Raw genomic sequence first — 18,969 nt, 5'->3', positions numbered from 1 at the left:
AAGAATCGACAAAATGCTTGAGTTCGGCTTCACCGAAGAAGGACCGAAGTCAAGGACTCGGCCTCAAAAAGAGAAGTCCGAGCTCAAGCAGGGGCACTGTTCATACCCTGGGCCAAGCTGTCCGACCCGGGATGTTCTACAGGCAAAGCGACCGACCTCTTCAGGTCAGGACAACCCGACCTCTTCTCAAAGAACTCGGCTAAGTCACAGGAAAGCCCAAACAAAGGGCCCAAATAGAGGAACACGCACCAAATCCTAAGGCGGCCCAAGCCTACAGAGAGAAGGGCGGTTCCCTTAAAGATAAGATGACCTCACTTAAAGATAAGATAAGATAACTAACTTATCTTATCGACAGAAGGCCACATCTCACCATTATAAATACACTGGAGCACCCAGGTATAACTCATACTCTGATTCTACTCAATACCTGCTTAGTTCCCTTGCTAACTTAAGCATCGGAATCTCTTGCAGGTACCCCCAACCCTCCAGGGACGAAGGATCAGCACCACCACCAAGTCCAACAAGTCGGACACACCAGCTCCGGCCGATACCCACCTGCTGAACACGTCGGTTCCGACCAGCACAGACGATCTCATCCAAGATCGACCTACAGTTTTAGGTAACCCTCGGAACAACACCCATCTTCTTTAAATGACATACAAGAAAGGGCAGAAAAATACATTAACATGGAAAAAAATTCCCAACTAAAGGAACCTTAATCAAGGTCTAACCTACCCTATTTGCCTCAGGATAGGGAACGGGAACACAAGAGAAAGGAAGAGCCAAGCACGGAGAAACCCTAAAAATACCACAAATACACTCCTCTCAGGGTCTCCCTGGTGGACGTCTACAGGAAAATTTTCCAAACAGAGAAAATTCCACTACCCTGTCTAGTCAAACACAAAAAGGCGAAAAGTCAGACCGAATACTACGAATACCATAAACTCTACGGGCACTCCACCAACGAATGCTACGACCTAAAAAATATCATAAAGAAGTTGGACAGAGAAGGCCGGTGATAAATCCATATTTCATGGTATTTATTTGCTCTAATTGAGTGGATTTTATTAACTTTTCCTACACATATTCAATGAAATAGCATGGTTTTGTAAATTTTCCCTACATTGTGCTTAAAAGTGAAAACATGCTTTTTAGGCCCTTAATTGCTTAATTTTAGTTACTTTAATTCTATTTGATGCCTTGATGTGTTGTTGAGTGATTTCAGGCTTGTAAGGCAAAGATTGGATTGAAAGAATGAAGAAAAAGTATGTAAAAATGGAGAATTCATGAGGAAATAGAGTTTGGAGATTTTCGCAAAAGTGCGTACACACAATTCCCTGCGTGCGTACACACAAGTGAAAGCCACAAAGTGTGCGTGTGCACAACCTTCTGTGCATACGCACAAGTGGAAAAATCAGCAAGTGTGCATACGCACAAGTGCTAGCACGTGACCTCATTAATGCAATTCGCTGGCAGCGATTTTTGGGCCTCCAGAACCCAATCTAACTCCTTTTTTAAGGTATTTCAACCCTAATTCAAGAGGAGGCAAGGAGAGGGCAATTAAGTTTAGCTTAGTATCATGTTGTGGGTCATATTCTAGATAGAGAAGCTCCCCTTTCTCTCTAGAAATTAGGATTTTTAGTTTAATTTCTTTGTAATTTGTCTTTTTAATTCTTGTTTTCATCTAGTTTCTTCTACCTTTCTTTGTTCTATAATCCTAATTTTTTTAGTTTATCTTGTTATTTTCTCAATTTTGCCACTTTTATGTATTTGAACCCTTTGTTAATTTTAATTTTATTTAATGTAATTTATGTTTTCATGTTATTATTGCTCTCTTTAATTGTTGGCTTTTAATTTCTTGCATTTGGTAGCTTTAGAATTTATTTTTATTGCAATTTAATATGATTTTATTTTCATACACACCAAGTGATGTTTGATAAAATGCTTGGCTTAGTTTTTGCCTAGTTTTTCATCACTCTTGGCATAGAATTGAGGACTTTGGTAACCATTGAGTCATTGATGTCCATTCTTGATTGATATATTAGGGTAGTTAGTTGATTTGGTTTTCACTAACTCTAAGTCTCCTATTAAGAGAGTTGGCTAGAACTTGTGGATTGAGATCAATTATGCCTATTTGACTTATCCTGGATGTTAAGGTTGATTAAGTATGATTAACTCTTCATAATCATCATATGTTTGTGGTCATTGGCTAGGATAGGTAACTTTAACTCTCAATCCTTGTCAAGAGGTTTCTAGCATTTGAATTTCCGTTCCTTTTGCTATATTGCCTTGAGTTTAATTGCCTTTGATATATAGTTATTGCATGCTTATTTAATTTCTTGCTATTTACATTTCTTGTCTCTTGCAATCTCAAACCCCCATTCCCATATTGCCAATAATTGAGCATTTAATTGTAACTCATAGGGAAGACGACTCGGGAATTGAAACTCCCGGTTATTTTGTGTTGAATTGTGACAAATCTTTATTCAAAACTTTGATTGAGAGGATCCATTGCTGGTTTGGACTATACTTGCAACGGAAGTTAATTTTGTCAAAAATCCAAATTGGCATAATCCTCTCTATCAAGTTTTTCGCGCCGTTGTCGGAGAGTTGCAATGTGTGCTTATTGTTGGCTATTGTGCATATGTGAATATAGTGAATAACTTATTTTTTATTGATTAGTTTCTTGCTTTCGTTAGTTGTTAGAAGTTTGTTTTAGTTTCTCTTATTAGCTTTTGTTTTAATTTCCTCTTTGCTCTATGAATTCTCACTCCTTTGACTTGGAGTTTGGTTGTTATGATGTTGTAAAAAGTGAAAACCTCAATGATAAAATGCATCTTGGATTGTGGGATCAATTGAGTAAGGAGCCATATGCTTCTAGGCAACCCTCTTGGTAAGAACCTCCTCCACATCCTTATAGCTACTATCCACCTCTGAATGCATACCAATACCAATCAAACCCTCAACATTATGATCAACCTTACTCATAAGCCACATCATACTATCACCAAATACCTCCATATGAGACAAATCTATACTCACCATACCATTAACCTTATGTGCCTCATGAACAACCTTATGAACCACACTTAGAACTACCACAATTCCAACACCACCTCAATACTCTTATTAACATCAAGCATCTTCTACATATGAGGACCTTCCCCCATATGATGAACGTTCTTTTTCCCACAACCTTCAATGGAGGAAGCCTTCCAATTCTTCCTTCAAGAGCAATAAGAGTACCAGAAGAGGCAAGACAACATCATGGCTACCTTAGCCGGAGCCATATTCCACTTAGCCTCACTACACTCTTCCAACAATTCAATCACTTCCATGGATGAAAGTAAAGAATCCACTTCAATTGAAGCTTGTGGAGTAGAAGAGGGCTTGGAACTACAAGGGAAAGAAGAGGAATTAGAGCATAAGTTGCAAGAGGAGGAGGTTGAGATCAAGGAATTAGAAGAAGTAGTTAAAGAATTTGAAGAGGTGGAGATTATACAAGAAGCACTCTCACCTCCTTCATTTAAGTGGGTAACATCCTTAACCTTGAACTTCATTATTCCACTTGAATATGGTTTGATTGAAAATAATAGTCAACTTAGGAATATTTATGGATTGGAAAATAAAGGAAAATTAGGTAGTGGTTAGAAACATGATTCTAGGTTCATAGAAGTTGAATATTTGAAGTTTTGTTTCAATGGTTGGTGTAATTCTCAAGTAAGTAGATCATGGAGGATGTTTGGATGCTTGAGTGAGAGCTCTAGATGCTTGCCACTAGGATGGAATCATATGAGTCAACAAGAAGATCGGGTGCACAAGATTTGGGATCCCAAAGGACATTAGAGAAACAAACATTGGTGGGGATTCAATAGGAAGAATTCAAGCACAAGCCACCATAGCTAAGGCTCTCCCAATTGTCTAACTAAGACAATAAATGAAAGTACTAGGTGGGAGACACCCCACCATGGTAACACCTTTCTAACCCCCTCTTTGTATATAGTTTTAATTTATTGCATTTTGTTTCTTATAGATAGCTTAGGTTTAGTTTAATTTCAAGCTTAGTTTGATTAAGATTTTTTTTTGATCATTTGACTTTGAGGAATAATATGTTTGGGGTTGAAATTTTGTTGAGCTAAGCTTTAGTACCTTAGAATTTGAGAAAATTTTTTTAGGAAAAATAAGGCATCGTGCTTGCGCACACACTTGTGCGTACGTACACAATTTCTATATTTCGCGCTCTGTGCGTGCGCACCCCCTGTGCGCGCGCACACTAGCTTGTGCGTCTTCTGTTGGGAGTGCTCGCACAGGTGCCAGCACGTGACCTCATTAATGCAATTCACTGGCAGCATTTTTTGGGCCTTTAGAACCCAATCCAACTCATTTCTGAAGCTGTTTCAACCCTAATTCAAGAGGAGGCAAGGGGAGGGAAATTAGGTTCAGCTTAGTATCAGGTTGTAGGTCATATTCTAGAGAGAGAAGCTAGGGTTATTAGTTTAATTTCCTTGTAATTTGTCTTTTAAATTCTTGTTTTCATCTAGTTTCTTCTACCTTTATTTGTTTTATTGTCTTATTTTTCTTAGTTTATCTTGTTATTTTCTCAGTTTTACCACTTTCATGTATTTGAACCCTTTGTTAATTTTAATTTCATTTAATGCAATTTATATTTTTATGTTATTATTGCTCTCTTTAATTGTTGGCTTTTAATTTCTTGTATTTGGTAGCTATAGAATTTGTTTTTATTGCAATTTAATATGATTTTATTTTTATGCATACCAAGTGATGTTTAATGTAATGCTTAGCCTAGTTTTTGCCTAGTTTTTCATCACTCTTGGCTTGGAATTGGGGTCTTTGGTGACCCTTGAGTCATTGATGTCCATTCTTGATTGATATATTAGTGTAGTTAGTTGATTTGGTTTCCACTAACTCTAAGTCTTACATTATGAGAGTTGGCTAGGACTTGTGGATTGTGGTGCACGAAATTGTGATCAATACTTTTTAATACACGAAATAATCCCTAGTAATGGCTCCAAAGACTTGGTGCTCAATACCATGGCATAAACACAACTTCGCACAACTAACCAGCAAGTGCACTGGGTCGTCCAAGTAGTACCTTACGTGAGTAAGGGTCGATCCCACGGAGATTGGTGGTATGAAGCAAGCTATGGTCACCTTGTAAATCTCAGTCAGGCAGACTCAAATGGGTATAGTGATAAACGAATAAAGCATAAAGATAAAGATAGAGATACTTATGTATATCATTGGTGAGAGCTTCAGACAAGCGTATGAAGATGCCTTCCCTTCCGTCTCTCTGCTTTCCTACTGTCTTCATCCAATCCTTCCTACTCCTTTACATGGCAAGCTTATGCAAGGGTTTCACCGTTGTCAGTGGCTACCTCCCATCCTCTCATTGGAAATGTTCAACGCACCCTGTCACGGCACGGCTATCCATCTGTCGGTTCTCAATCAGGCCGGAATAGAATCCAATGATTCTTTTGCGTCTGTCACTAACGCCCCGCCCTCAGGAGTTTGAAGCACGTCACAGTCATTCAATCATTGAATCCTACTCAGAATACCACAGACAAGGTTAGACCTTCCGGATTCTCTTGAATGCCGCCATCAGTTCTTGCCTATACCACGAAGACTCTGATCTCACGGAATGGCTGGCTCGTTTGTCAGGCGAGCACTCGGTTGTCAGGCGATCAACCATGCATCGTGTTATCAGGAATCCAAGAGATATTCACTAAGCCTCAGATGCTTGTAGAACAAGAGTGGTTGTTAGTCACTTTGTTCATGAGTGAGAATGAAGATGAGTGTCACGGATCATCACCTTCATCAAGTTGAAGAACAAGTGATATCTTGGACAAAGAACAAGCGAAATTGAATAGAAGAACAATAGTAATTGCATTAATACTCGAGGTACAGCAGAGCTCCACACCTTAATCTATGGTGTGTAGAAACTCCACCGTTGAAAATACATAAGAACAAGGTCTAGGCATGGCCAAATGGCCAGCCTCCCAAAGAGGGTTCAGTCATAAAAACATGATCAAAAGCTCCCTAATACAATAGTAAAAGGTCCTACTTATAGAAAACTAGTAGCCTAAGGTGTACATAGATGAGTAAATGACATAAAAATCCACTTCCGGGCCCACTTGGTGTGTGCTTGGGCTGAGCAATGAAGCATTTTCGTGTAGAGACTCTTCTTGGAGCTAAACGCCAGCTTTTATGCCAGTTTGGGCGTTTAACTCCCATTTAGGTGCCAGTTCCGGCGTTTAACGCTGGAATTTCTGTAGGTGACTTTGAATGCCGGTTTGGGCCATCAAATCTTGAGCAAAGTATAGACTATCATATATTGCTGGAAAGCCCAGGATGTCTAATTTCCAACGCCGTTGAGAGCGCGCCAATTGGGTTTCTGTAGCTCCTGAAAATCCACTTCGAGTGCAGGGAGGTCAGAATCCAATAGCATCTGCAGTCCTTTTCAGTCTCTGGATCAGATTTTTGCTCAGATCCCTCAATTTCAGCCAGAAAATACCTGAAATCACAGAAAAATACACAAACTCATAGTAAAGTCCAGAAAAGTGAATTTTAACTAAAAACTAATAAAAATATAATAAGAACTTACTAAAAGATACTAAAATCATACTAAAAACAATGCCAAAAAGCGTATAAATTATCCGCTCATCACAACACCAAACTTAAATTGTTGCTTGTCCCCAAGCAACTGAAGATCAAATAAGATAAAAAGAAGAGAATATGCAATGAACTCCAAAAACATCTATGAAGTTCAGTATTAATTAGATGAGCGGGGCTTTTAGCTTTTTGCCTCTGAATAGTTTTGGCATCTCACTTTATCCTTTGGAATTCAGAATGATTGGCTTCTTTAGGAACTCAGAATCCAGATAGTGTTATTGATTCTCCTAGTTAAGTATGATGATTCTTGAACACAGCTACTTATTGAGTCTTGGCCGTGGCCCAAAGCACTCTGTCTTCCAGTATTACCACCGGATACATACATGCCACAGACACATAGTTGGGTGAACCTTTTCAGATTGTGACTCAGCTTTGCTAGAGTCCCCAATTAGAGGTGTCTAGGGTTCTTAAGCACACTCTTTTTGCCTTGGATCACAACTTTATTCTTTCTTTTTCTTTTTTTTTTCGCCTCTTTTTTTTTTCGTTTTTTTGTTTTTGTATTCACTGCTTTTTCTTGCTTTAAGAATCATTTTTTTGATTTTTCAGATCCTCAGTAACATGTCTCCTTTTTCATCATTCTTTCAAGAGCCAACATTCATGAACCGCAAGTTCAAAAGACATATGCACTGTTTAAGCATACATTCAGAAGACAAAAGTAATGCCACCACATCAAAATAATCAAACTGCTATAAAATTCAAAATTCATGCAATTCTTTTTCTTTTTCAATTAAGAACAATTTTTTTTTTTTTTAGAAAGGTGATGGATTCATAGGACATTCATAACTTTAAGGCATAGACACTAAGACACTAATGATCACAAGACACAATATAGATAAACATAAGCATAAAATTCGAAAAATAGAAAATAAAGAACAAGGAGATTAAAGAACGGGTCCACCTTAGTGATGGCGGCTCTTTCTTCCTCTTGAAGATCCTATGGAGTGCTTGAGCTCCTCAATGTCTCTTCCTTGTCTTTGTTGCTCCTCTCTCATGATCCTTTGATCTTCTCTAATTTCATGGAGGATGATGGAGTGTTCTTGATGCTCCACCCTTAGTTGTCCCATGTTGGAACTCAATTCTCCTAGGGAGGTGTTTAGTTGCTCCCAATAGTCTTGTGGAGGAAAGTGCATCCCTTGAGGTATCTCAGGGATCTCATGATGAGTAGGGTCTCTTGTGTGCTCCATCCTTTTCTTGGTGATGGGCTTGTCCTCATCAATGGGGATGTCTCCTTCTATGTCAACTCCAACTGAATAACAGAGGTGACAAATGAGATGAGGAAAGGCTAGCCTTGCCAAGGTGGAAGACTTGTCCGCCACTTTATAGAGTTCTTGGGCTATGACCTCATGAACTTCCACTTCTTCTCCAATCATGATGCTATGAATCATGATGGCCCGGTCTAGAGTAACTTCGGACCGGTTGCTAGTGGGAATGATTGAGCGTTGGATAAACTCCAACCATCCTCTAGCCACGGGCTTGAGGTCATGCCTTCTCAATTGAACCGGCTTCCCTCTTGAATCTCTCTTCCATTGTGCGCCCTCTTCACATATGACTGTGAGGACTTGGTCCAACCTTTGATCAAAGTTGACCCTTCTAGTGTAAGGATGTTCATCTCCTTGCATCATGGGCAAGTTGAATGCTAACCTTACATTTTCTGGACTGAAGTCCAAGTATTTCCCCCGAACCATAGTAAGATAATTCTTTGGATCCGGGTTCACACTTTGATCATGGTTCTTGGTGATCCATGCATTGGCATAGAACTCTTGAACCATCAAGATTCCGACTTGTTGAATGGGGTTGGTAAGCACTTCCCAACCTCTTCTTCGGATCTCATGGCGGATCTCCGGATATTCACCCTTTTTGAGTGAAAAGGGGACCTCGGGGATCACCTTCTTCAAGGCCACAACTTCATAGAAGTGGTCTTGATGCACCCTTGAGATGAATCTATCCATCTCCCATGACTCGGAGGTGGAAGCTTTTGCCTTCCCTTTCCTCTTTCTAGAGGTTTCTCCGGCCTTGGATGCCATAAATGGTTATGGAAAAACAAAAAGCAATGCTTTTACCACACCAAACTTAAAATGTTTGCTCGTCCTCGAGCAAAAGAAGAAAGAAGAGAGTAGAAGAAGAAGAAATGAGGAAGAAGGGAATGGTTTATGTATTCGGCCAAGGAGGGGGAGAAGTGGTGTTTAGGTTGTGTGAAAATGAAGGGATGAAGAAGGGTATTTATAGGAGAGAGGGGGTGATATGGTTCGGCCATTATGGGTGGGTTTGGGAGGGAAAGTGGTTTGAATTTGAAGGGTGAGGTTGGTGGGGTTTTATGAAGGATGGATGTGAGTGGTGAAGAGAAAGATGGGATTTGATAGTGAAGGGTTTTTGGGGAAGAGGTAATGAGGTGATTGGTGAATGGGGGAAGAAGAGAGAGAGTGGTGGTGGGGTTAGTGGGGGTCCTGTGGGGTCCACAGATCCTGAGGTGTCAAGGAAAAGTCATCCCTGCACCAATTGGCACTCAAAATCACGTTTTGAGGCATTTCTGGCGTTAAACGCCGGGCTGGTGCCCATTCCTGGCGTTTAACGCCAGGTTCTTGCCCTTTTCTGGCGTTTAACGCCAGTCTGGTGCCCCTTTCTGGCGTTAAACGCCCAGAAGGGTGCCAGACTGGGCATTAAACGCCCATCTGCTAGCCTCACTGGCGTTTAAACGCCAGTGAATTCTTCCTCCAGGGTGTGCTGTTTTTCTTCCTGTTTTTCATTCTGTTTTTGCTTTTTCAATGGATTTTGTGACTTCTTATGATCATCAACCTACAAAAAACATAAAATAACAAAGAGAAATATATAAAATATAATCATTGGGTTGCCTCCCAACAAGCGCTTCTTTAATGTCAGTAGCTTGACAGATGGCTCTCATGGAGCCTCACAGATACTCAGAGCAATGTTGGAACCTCCCAACACCAAACTTAGAGTTTGAATGTGGGGGTTCAACACCAAACTTAGAGTTTGGTTGTGGCCTCCCAACACCAAACTTAGAGTTTGACTGTGGGGGCTCTGTTTGTCTCTGATTTGAGAGAAGCTCTTCATGCTTCTTCTCCATGGTGACAAAGGGATATCCTTGAGCCTTAAACACATAGGATTTTTCATTCACTTGAATGATCAGTTCACCTCCATCAACATCAATCACAGCCTTTGCTGTGGCTAGGAAGGGTCTGCCAAGGATGATGGATTCATCCATGCACTTCCCAGTCTCTAGGACTATGAAATCAGTAGGGATGTAATGGTCTTCAACTTTTACCAAAACATTCTCTACAAGTCCATGAGCTTGTTTTCTTGAGTTGTCTGCCATCTCTAGTGAGATTCTTGCAGCTTGTACCTCAAAGATCCCTAGCTTCTCCAATACTGAGAGAGGCATGAGGTTTACACTTGACCCTAAGTCACACAGAGCCTTCTTGAAGGTCATGGTGCCTATGGTTCAAGGTATGGAAAACTTCCCAGGATCTTGTTTCTTTTGAGGTAATTTCTGCCTAGACAAGTCATCCAGTTCTTTGGTGAGCAAAGGAGGTTCATCCTCCCAAGTCTCATTTCCAAATAACTTGTCATTTAGCTTCATGATTGCTCCAAGGTATTTAGCAACTTGCTCTTCAGTGACATACTCATCCTCTTCAGAGGAAGAATACTCATCAGAGCTCATGAAAGGCAGAAGTAAGTCCAATGGAATCTCTATGGTCTCATTTTGAGCCTCAGATTCCCATAGTTCCTCATTGGGGAACGCATTGGAGGTCAGTGCACGTCCATTGAGGCCTTCCTCAGTGGCGTCCACTTCCTCTCTTCCCTCTCTAGATTCGGCCATGGTTATGGCTTTGCACTCTCCTTTTGGATTTTCTTCTGTATTGCTTGGGAGAGTACTAGGAGGGAGTTCAGTAATTTTCTTACTCAGCTGTCCCACTTGTGCTTCCAAATTCCTAATGGAAGACCTTGTTTCAGTCATGAAACTTTGAGTGGTTTTGATTAGATCAGAGACCATGGTTGCTAAGTCAGAGGGGTTCTGCTTAGAATTCTCTGTCTGTTGCTGAGAAGATGATGGAAAAGGCTTGCCATTGCTAAACCTGTTTCTTCCACCATTATTGTTGTTGAAACCTTGTTGAGGTCTCTCTTGATTCTTCCATGAGAAATTTGGGTGATTTCTCCATGAAGAATTATAGGTGTTTCCATAGGGTTCTCCTAGGTAATTCACCTCTTCCATTGAAGGGTTCTCAAGATCATAAGCTTCTTCCTCAGATGAAGCATTCTTAGTACTGCCAGGTGCATTTTGCATTCCAGACAGACTTTGAGAAATCAAATTGACTTGTTGAGTCAATATCTTATTCTGAGCCAGTATGGCATTCAGAGCATCAATCTCAAGAACTCCTTTCTTCTGACTTGTCCCATTGTTCACAGGATTCCTTTCAGAAGTGTACATGAATTGGTTATTTGCAACCATTTCAATTAGCTCTTGAGCTTCTGTAGGCGTCTTCTTCAGATGAAGAGATCCTCCAGCAGAGCTATCCAAAGACATCTTGGATAGTTCAGAGAGACCATCATAGAAAATACCTATGATGCTCCATTCAGAAAGCATGTCTGAGGGACATTTTCTGATCAATTGTTTGTATCTTTCCCAAGCTTCATAGAGGGATTCACCATCCTTCTGTCTGAAGGTTTGGACTTCCACTCTAAGCTTACTCAATTTTTGAGGTGGAAAGAATTTTGCCAAGAAGGCATTGACTAGCTTTTCCCAAGAGTCCAGGCTTTCTTTAGGTTGAGAGTCCAACCATATTCTAGCTCTGTCTCTTACAGCAAAAGGGAATAGCATCAGTCTGTAGACCTCAGGGTCAACCCCATTAGTCTTGACTGTGTCACAGATTTGCAAGAATTCAGCTAAGAACTGATGAGGATCTTCCATTGGAAGTCCATGGAACTTGCAATTCTGTTGCATTAGAGAAACTAATTGAGGCTTAAGCTCAAAGTTGTTTGCTCCAATGGCAGGAATAGAGATGCTTCTCCCATAGAAATCGGGAGTAGGTGCAGTAAAGTCACCCAGCACCTTCCTTGCATTGTTGGCATTGTTGTTGTTTTCGGCTGCCATGGGTTCTTCTTCTTTGAAGAATTCGGTCAGGTCCTCAACAGAGAGTTGTGCCTTAGCTTCTCTTAGTTTTCGTTTCAAGGTCCTTTCAGGTTCAGGGTCAGCTTCAACAAGAATGCCTTTGTCTCTGCTCCTGCTCATATGAAAGAGAAGAGAACAAGAAAATGTGGAATCCTCTATGTCACAGTATAGAGATTCCTTGAGGTGTCAGAGGAAAAGAAAAATAGAAGAAAGAAGAGGGAGAATTCGAACTTGATCAGATAGAGTTCGAATTGTGCATTAAGAAGGAGTAGTACTCCATAAATAGAAGGATGTGGGAAGGAGGGAAGAGAATTTTCGAAAATTAAATTAAAAAGTTTGAAAACATTTTGAAAAACTGATTGATAATTTTCGAAAATTCAAAGTGGAAAAGAGATCAAGTGATTTTTGAAAAAGATTTTGAAATTAGAAATTAAAAAGATTTGATTGAAAACTTATTTTGAAAAAGATGTGATTGAGAAGATATGATTTGAAAACAATTTTAAAAAGATTTGATTTGAAAACAATTTTAAGAAGATATGATTTGAAAACAATTTTAAGAAGATATGATTTGAAAACAATTTTAAAAAGATTTGATTTTAAAAATTAATGACTTGCCTAACAAGAAAAGATATGATTCAAACATTAAACCTTCCTCAACAGAAAAGGTAACATACTTGAAATGTTCAATCAAATCATTAATTGTTAGTAAGTATCTTTGAAAAAGGAAAGAAATTGATTTTGAAAACATTTGATTGAAAAGATATGATTTGAAAAAGATTTGATTTTGAAAAACTTTGAAAACTTGAAAAAAATTGATTTGAAAACAAAATCTTCCCCCTAGCACCATCCTGGCGTTAAACGCCCAGAATGGTATACATTCTGGCGTTTAACGCCCAAAATGCTACCTCTTTGGGCGTTAAACGCCCAACCAGGTACCCTGGCTGGCGTTTAAACGCCAGTCTGTCTTCTTCACTGGGCATTTTTGAATGCTCAGCTTTTTCTGTGTAATTCCTCTGCAGTATGTTCTGAATCTTCAATCCTTTGTGTTATTGACTTGAAAAGACACAAATTAAAAATATTTTTGGATTTTTAATAATTAAAATGCAACAAGAATCAAATAACAATGCATGCAAGACACCAAACTTAGCAGTTTGTATACTACTGACACTATATGAGACACATAAACACTCAAGTCAAAAGAATTCAAAGATCAGAGTAAGAAATTATCAAGAATTACTTGAAGATCCTTAAGACACATGAATAAATGCATGCAATTGACACCAAACTTAAGATGAGACACTAGACTCAAGCAAGAAACATCAAATATTTTTGGTTTTTATGATTTTGTGAATTTTTTTTGTTTTTTGCTTTTTTCGAAAATTATATGAAAATAGAAAATAAAGGTTTCAGAATTCTCAATTTGAATTTCCAGGAATCATTGCAATGCTAGTCTAAGACTCCGGTCCAGGAATTAGACATGGCTTCACAGCCAGCCAAGCTTTCAAAGAAAGCTTCGGTCCAAAACACTAGACATGGCCAATGGCCAGCCAAGCCTTAGCAGATCATTGCTCCAATAGCAAGATTGATAGAGATCAACAAGCTATTGTGATGATTAGTTGAAACCTCGGTCCAATAAGATTAGACATGGCTTCTCAGCTAGCCAGATTTCAACAGATCATCATGAAACACTAGAATTCATTCTTAAGGACTCTGAAGAAAAAAAAATACCTAATCTAAGCAACAAGATGAACCGTCAGTTGTCCATACTCAAGAACAATCCCCGGCAACGGCGCCAAAAACTTGGTGCACGAAATTGTGATCAATACTTTTTAATACACGAAATAATCCCTAGTAATAGCTCCAAAGACTTGATGCTCAATACCATGGCATAAACACAACTTCGCACAACTAACCAGCAAGTGCACTGGGTCGTCCAAGTAGTACCTTACGTGAGTAAGGGTCGATCCCACGGAGATTGGTGGTATGAAGCAAGCTATGGTCACCTTGTAAATCTCAGTCAGGCAGACTCAAATGGGTATAGTGATAAACGAATAAAGCATAAAGATAAAGATAGAGATACTTATGTATATCATTGGTGAGAGCTTCAGACAAGCGTATGAAGATGCCTTCCCTTCCGTCTCTCTGCTTTCCTACTGTCTTCATCCAATCCTTCCTACTCCTTTCCATGGCAAGCTTATGCAAGGGTTTCACCGTTGTCAGTGGCTACCTCCCATCCTCTCATTGGAAATGTTCAACGCACCCTGTCACGGCACGGCTATCCATTTGTCGGTTTTCAATCAGGCCGGAATAGAATCCAGTGATTCTTTTGCGTCTGTCACTAACGCCCCGCCCTCAGGAGTTTGAAGCACGTCACAGTCATTCAATCATTGAATCCTACTCAGAATACCACAGACAAGGTTAGACCTTCCGGATTCTCTTGAATGCCGCCATCAGTTCTTGCCTATACCACGAAGACTCTGATCTCACGGAATGGCTGGCTCGTTTGTCAGGCGAGCACTCGGTTGTCAGGCGATCAACCATGCATCGTGTTATCAGGAATCCAAGAGATATTCACTAAGCCTCAGATGCTTGTAGAACAAGAGTGGTTGTCAGTCACTTTGTTCATGAGTGAGAATGATGATGAGTGTCACGGATCATCACCTTCATCAAGTTGAAGAACAAGTGATATCTTGGACAAAGAACAAGCGAAATTGAATAGAAGAACAATAGTAATTGCATTAATACTCGAGGTACAGCAGAGCTCCACACCTTAATTTATGGTGTGTAGAAACTCCACCGTTGAAAATACATAAGAACAAGGTCTAGGCATGGCCGAATGGCCAGCCTCCCAAAGAGGGTTCAATCATAAAAACATGATCAAAAGCTCCCTAATACAATAGTAAAAGGTCCTACTTATAGAAAACTAGTAGCCTAAGGTGTACATAGATGAGTAAATGACATAAAAATCCACTTCCGGGCCCACTTGGTGTGTGCTTGGGCTGAGCAATGAAGCATTTTCGTGTAGAGACTCTTCTTGGAGTTAAACGCCAGCTTTTATGCCAGTTTGGGCGTTTAACTCCCATTTAGGTGCCAGTTCCGGCGTTTAACGCTGGAATTTTTGTAGGTGACTTTGAACGCCGGTTTGGGCCATCAAATATTGGGCAAAGTATGGACTATCATATATTGCTGGAAAGCCCAGGATGTCTACTTTCCAACGCCGTTGAGAGCGCGCCAATTGGGCTTCTGTAGCTCCTGAAAATCCACTTCGAGTGCAGGGAGGTCAGAATCCAACAGCATCTGCAGTCCTTTTCAGTCTCTGGATCAGATTTTTGCTCAGATCCCTCAATTTCAGCCAGAAAATACCTAAAATCACAGAAAAACACACAAACTCATAGTAAAGTCCAGAAAAGTGAATTTTAACTAAAAACTAATAAAAATATAATAAGAACTAACTAAAAGATACTAAAATCATACTAAAAACAATGCCAAAAAGCGTATAAATTATCCGCTCATCAGATTGATATCAATTATGCCTATTTGACTTATCCTCGATGTTAGGGTTGTCTAAGTAGGATTAACTCTTCGTAATCATCATATGTATGTGGTCAATGGCTAGGATAGGTAACCTTAACTCTCAATCCTTGCCAAGAGGTTTCTAGAATTTTAATTTCCATTCCTTTTGCTATATTGCCTTGAATATAATTGGCTTTGATATATAGTTATTGTATGCTTATTTAAATTCTTGCTATTTACATTTCTTGTCTCTTGCAATTTCAAACCCGCATTCCTCTATAGCCAATAATTGAGCATTTAATTGCAGCTCCTAGGGAAGATGACTCGGGAATTAAAACTCCTAGTTATTTTGTGTTGAATTGTGACAAATCTTTATTCTAAACTTTGATTGAGAGGATTCATTGCCGCTTTGGACTATACTTGCAACGGAAGTTAATTTTGTCAAAAATCCAAATTGGCATAATCCTCTCTATCAGCCAGCTCAACAGATATCTGGCAGATAGGTTAGACGACCCAAGGAATCAAAGAAGGAAAGAGGAAGAGGAATGACAAGAATGCCCTCCTCACACCCTGAAGTGGCACATCCATATGATTGATAGAGGATTCACAGCGTGAAGAACGACAAAATCCTCATGGAGATAGATCCAGGAAGCTTAGTTGACATTCTGTTCAAACCCGCTTTCAACAAGCTCGGGCTAGAAACAAAAGACCTAAAAGCATACCTTGACAGCTTGTTCGGATTTGGAGAAACCCCAATCTGACCTCTTGGATATATCTCGTTATACACCACCTTTGGAAAGGGTACACAGTCAAGGACCTTAAGCATTGACTACATCGTAGTCGACATAAACTCAGCCTACATTGCTTTAATAGGTTGGACAACCCTAAATCGGTAATGAATCCACATTTCATGATATTTATTTGCTCTATTTGGGTGAATTTCATCAACTTTTCTTGAACTTATCCATTGAAATAGCATAGTTTCATGATTTCTTCCTAAATTGTGCTTGAAAATGAAAACATACTTTTTAGGCCTTTTAATTGCTAAATTTTATTCACTTTAATACTATTCGGTACCTTAATGTATTTGTTAAGTGATTTCAGGTTTCCAAGGCAAGTATGGGTTGAAGAAGTGAGAAAAAGAGCTTGCGAAAGAGAAGAAACCATGAAGAAATGGAATTTGGAAGATTCAGCAGCCGTGCATATGCACAGTGATGCGTGCGTACGCTCAAGTGTAAGCTCATGGCAATGCGTACGCGTGAGGATGAATTTCGCCAGGTGACACATATACGTGACCCACACATACGCGTGACCCTTGTCACGTGAGCTCATTAAATGCAAATTGCTGGGTGCTAATTATGGGCCTCCAAAACCCAGTTTAACTCATTTCTGAAGCTAATTCATGCCAAAATGAAGAGGAATAAAGTGGGGAGCAATTAAGTTTAGCTTAGTATAATGTTGTAGGTCATTCTAGAGAGAGAAGCTCCCCATTCTCTCTAGAAATTAGGGTTATTGGTTTAATTTCTTTGTAATCTCTCCTTTCAATTCTTGTTTTCATCTAGTTTCTTTTACCTTTCTTTGTTCTATTGTCTTAATTTCCTTATTTTATCTTATTATTTTCTCAATTTTGCCAGTTTTATGTATTTGCACTCTTTGTTAATTTTAATTTCTATTAATACAATTTATATTTTATGCTCATTTAATTCTTGTTTGAGTGATTGTCATTTTTTTCTTATTTTTGGTAGTTAGACTTTTTTTTACTGCAATTTAATATTATTTTATTTTCATGCACACCAAGTGTTTGATAAAATGTTTGGCTTAGTATTTACTGATGACAAGTCATCTTAGCCTAGTTTCACTAGTCTTTTTCTTTTGTTTTCACTTGAATTATGCACTTTCTTGAGCCATAAGCAAGCCAATTGGGTAGATTTTCATGCTTCCTTTGATTTAATCAACCATATGTGAATTAATGCAATTTCATGAGGTTTGAAGCCATAAATGTTGCATATTATGATAGATTGAACATCTCATGATTTTGAGCATAGCTTTGATGTGTTTGGTTGATTTATGATAGGTGAAGAAAGCTTGGAAAAAGGTTGAAGCAAGAAGGAGTGGCTAGAAGCAAAGAGGGAACAATGAAACAAGTGAAATTGAACCAGGAAACATAAAGTTGGAGCTGAAGTTAGCCCCCTAACTTTGGCACCAACGTTGGCATCAGAAAATGGGTTTTGCTGATATGAAAAGTTGGCCTTAAAGTTAGCCCCCTAACTTTGACTCAAACTTTGAATCCAACTTTGCAAAACTCAAATCCGGTTCACATGGTTCACTTGGGTTTCTCTCCAAACTTCAAGAGCAATTAACCAAGGCCTCTTTCAACCCAATTCCACCAAGAGCAAAGGCCCAACTCAAGGCTTGAAGATCAATTAAAGAAAGTGTATAAATAGGCTAGAATTCAAGTTATTCGGGAGTTCCCTTTTTTTTGGAGTTTTCTTTTCTGATTTTCATAGAGCTTTCTTTGGGAATTCTAGTTACTGAGTGATCTTTAGTTTCTTAGTTTGGGGAAGGAGAATTCCATTCTCTTCCTCTTAGTTTTATTGCTTTTAATTTCAATTACAATTGTCTTGGATCTTGGGTTGGAGAATTGAAGGAATTCTGTTTCAATCTCATCCTAGGATCTCTTTTTACTGCTTAATTGAATTTAGTTCTCTGTCAATTGTTCTTCTTTTATTTTCTCTGCAATTTACAATTTCATTGCTATTGTTCTTGTTGGATCTAGGAAGGCATTGAGATCTAGACTTGGTTTTCTAGTCTTTGGGTCCTGAGATCCAATTTTCCCATTTCAATTCTCTGTTTCTTGCTTTAATTGTTCATTAAATTTTCTGTTTTGAATCCGATTCATCCCAATTCTCATTTACTTTCTGTTTGATGCAATTTAACTTCTCTTTGTTTAATTCCTGCAAATCCAAGTCCCAATCCCCTTTACATTTCAAGCCATTTACATTTCTTGCCATTTAAGATTCTTGCAATTTACATTTCTTTCAATCTAAGTTTCTGCCATTTAATTTCTTGTTCTTTAAGATTCAGCACTTTAATTTTTGTTCTCTTTAAATTCATGCCAATTTCCCATTCCCTTTACTTTCAATGCAATTTAAATTCTGCCAATCACCAATCAATCAACCAAATCTTGATTCGCTTGACTAATTCAACCACTAAGCTAAAATTGCTCAATCCTTCAATCCCTGTGGGATCGACCTCACACCCGTGAGTTTTTATTACTTGATGCGACCCGGTGCACTTGTCGGTTAGATTGGTGTTGTTTTGGGAGAGATTCTTGTCTCCACCAAAATAATACTCATCATTTACCTAGTTTTTTCTTCACTCTTGGCTTGGAATTGAGGAATTTGGTGACCCTTGAGTCATTGATGTCCATTCTTGATTGATATATTAGAGTAGTTAGTTGATTTTGTTTCCACTAACTCTAAGTCTTCCATTAATAGAGTTGACTAGGACTTGTGGATTGAAATTAACTATGCCTATTTGACTTATCCTCGATATAGGGTTGACTAAGTAGGATTAACTCTTCATAATCATCATATGTTTGTGGTCAATGGCTAGGATAGGTAACCTTAACTTTCAATCGT

At 39.0% G+C, this 18,969-nt stretch overlaps 1 non-coding gene across 1 annotated transcript; it reads left to right on the top strand.

Moving 5' to 3' along the window:
• The first annotated feature begins 11,284 nt into the window (after positions 1-11,284).
• LOC130952008 (small nucleolar RNA R71) lies at positions 11,285-11,392 on the top strand. The gene has a single exon (XR_009074190.1). It is a non-coding gene; the product is annotated as a small nucleolar RNA R71 (small nucleolar RNA).
• Positions 11,393-18,969: the final 7,577 nt, after the last annotated feature.

Source organism: Arachis stenosperma, chromosome 9, assembly GCF_014773155.1.
Source record: "Arachis stenosperma cultivar V10309 chromosome 9, arast.V10309.gnm1.PFL2, whole genome shotgun sequence".
Taxonomy (NCBI): domain Eukaryota; kingdom Viridiplantae; phylum Streptophyta; class Magnoliopsida; order Fabales; family Fabaceae; genus Arachis; species Arachis stenosperma.
This window is presented reverse-complemented; position numbering and strand designations above follow the sequence as displayed.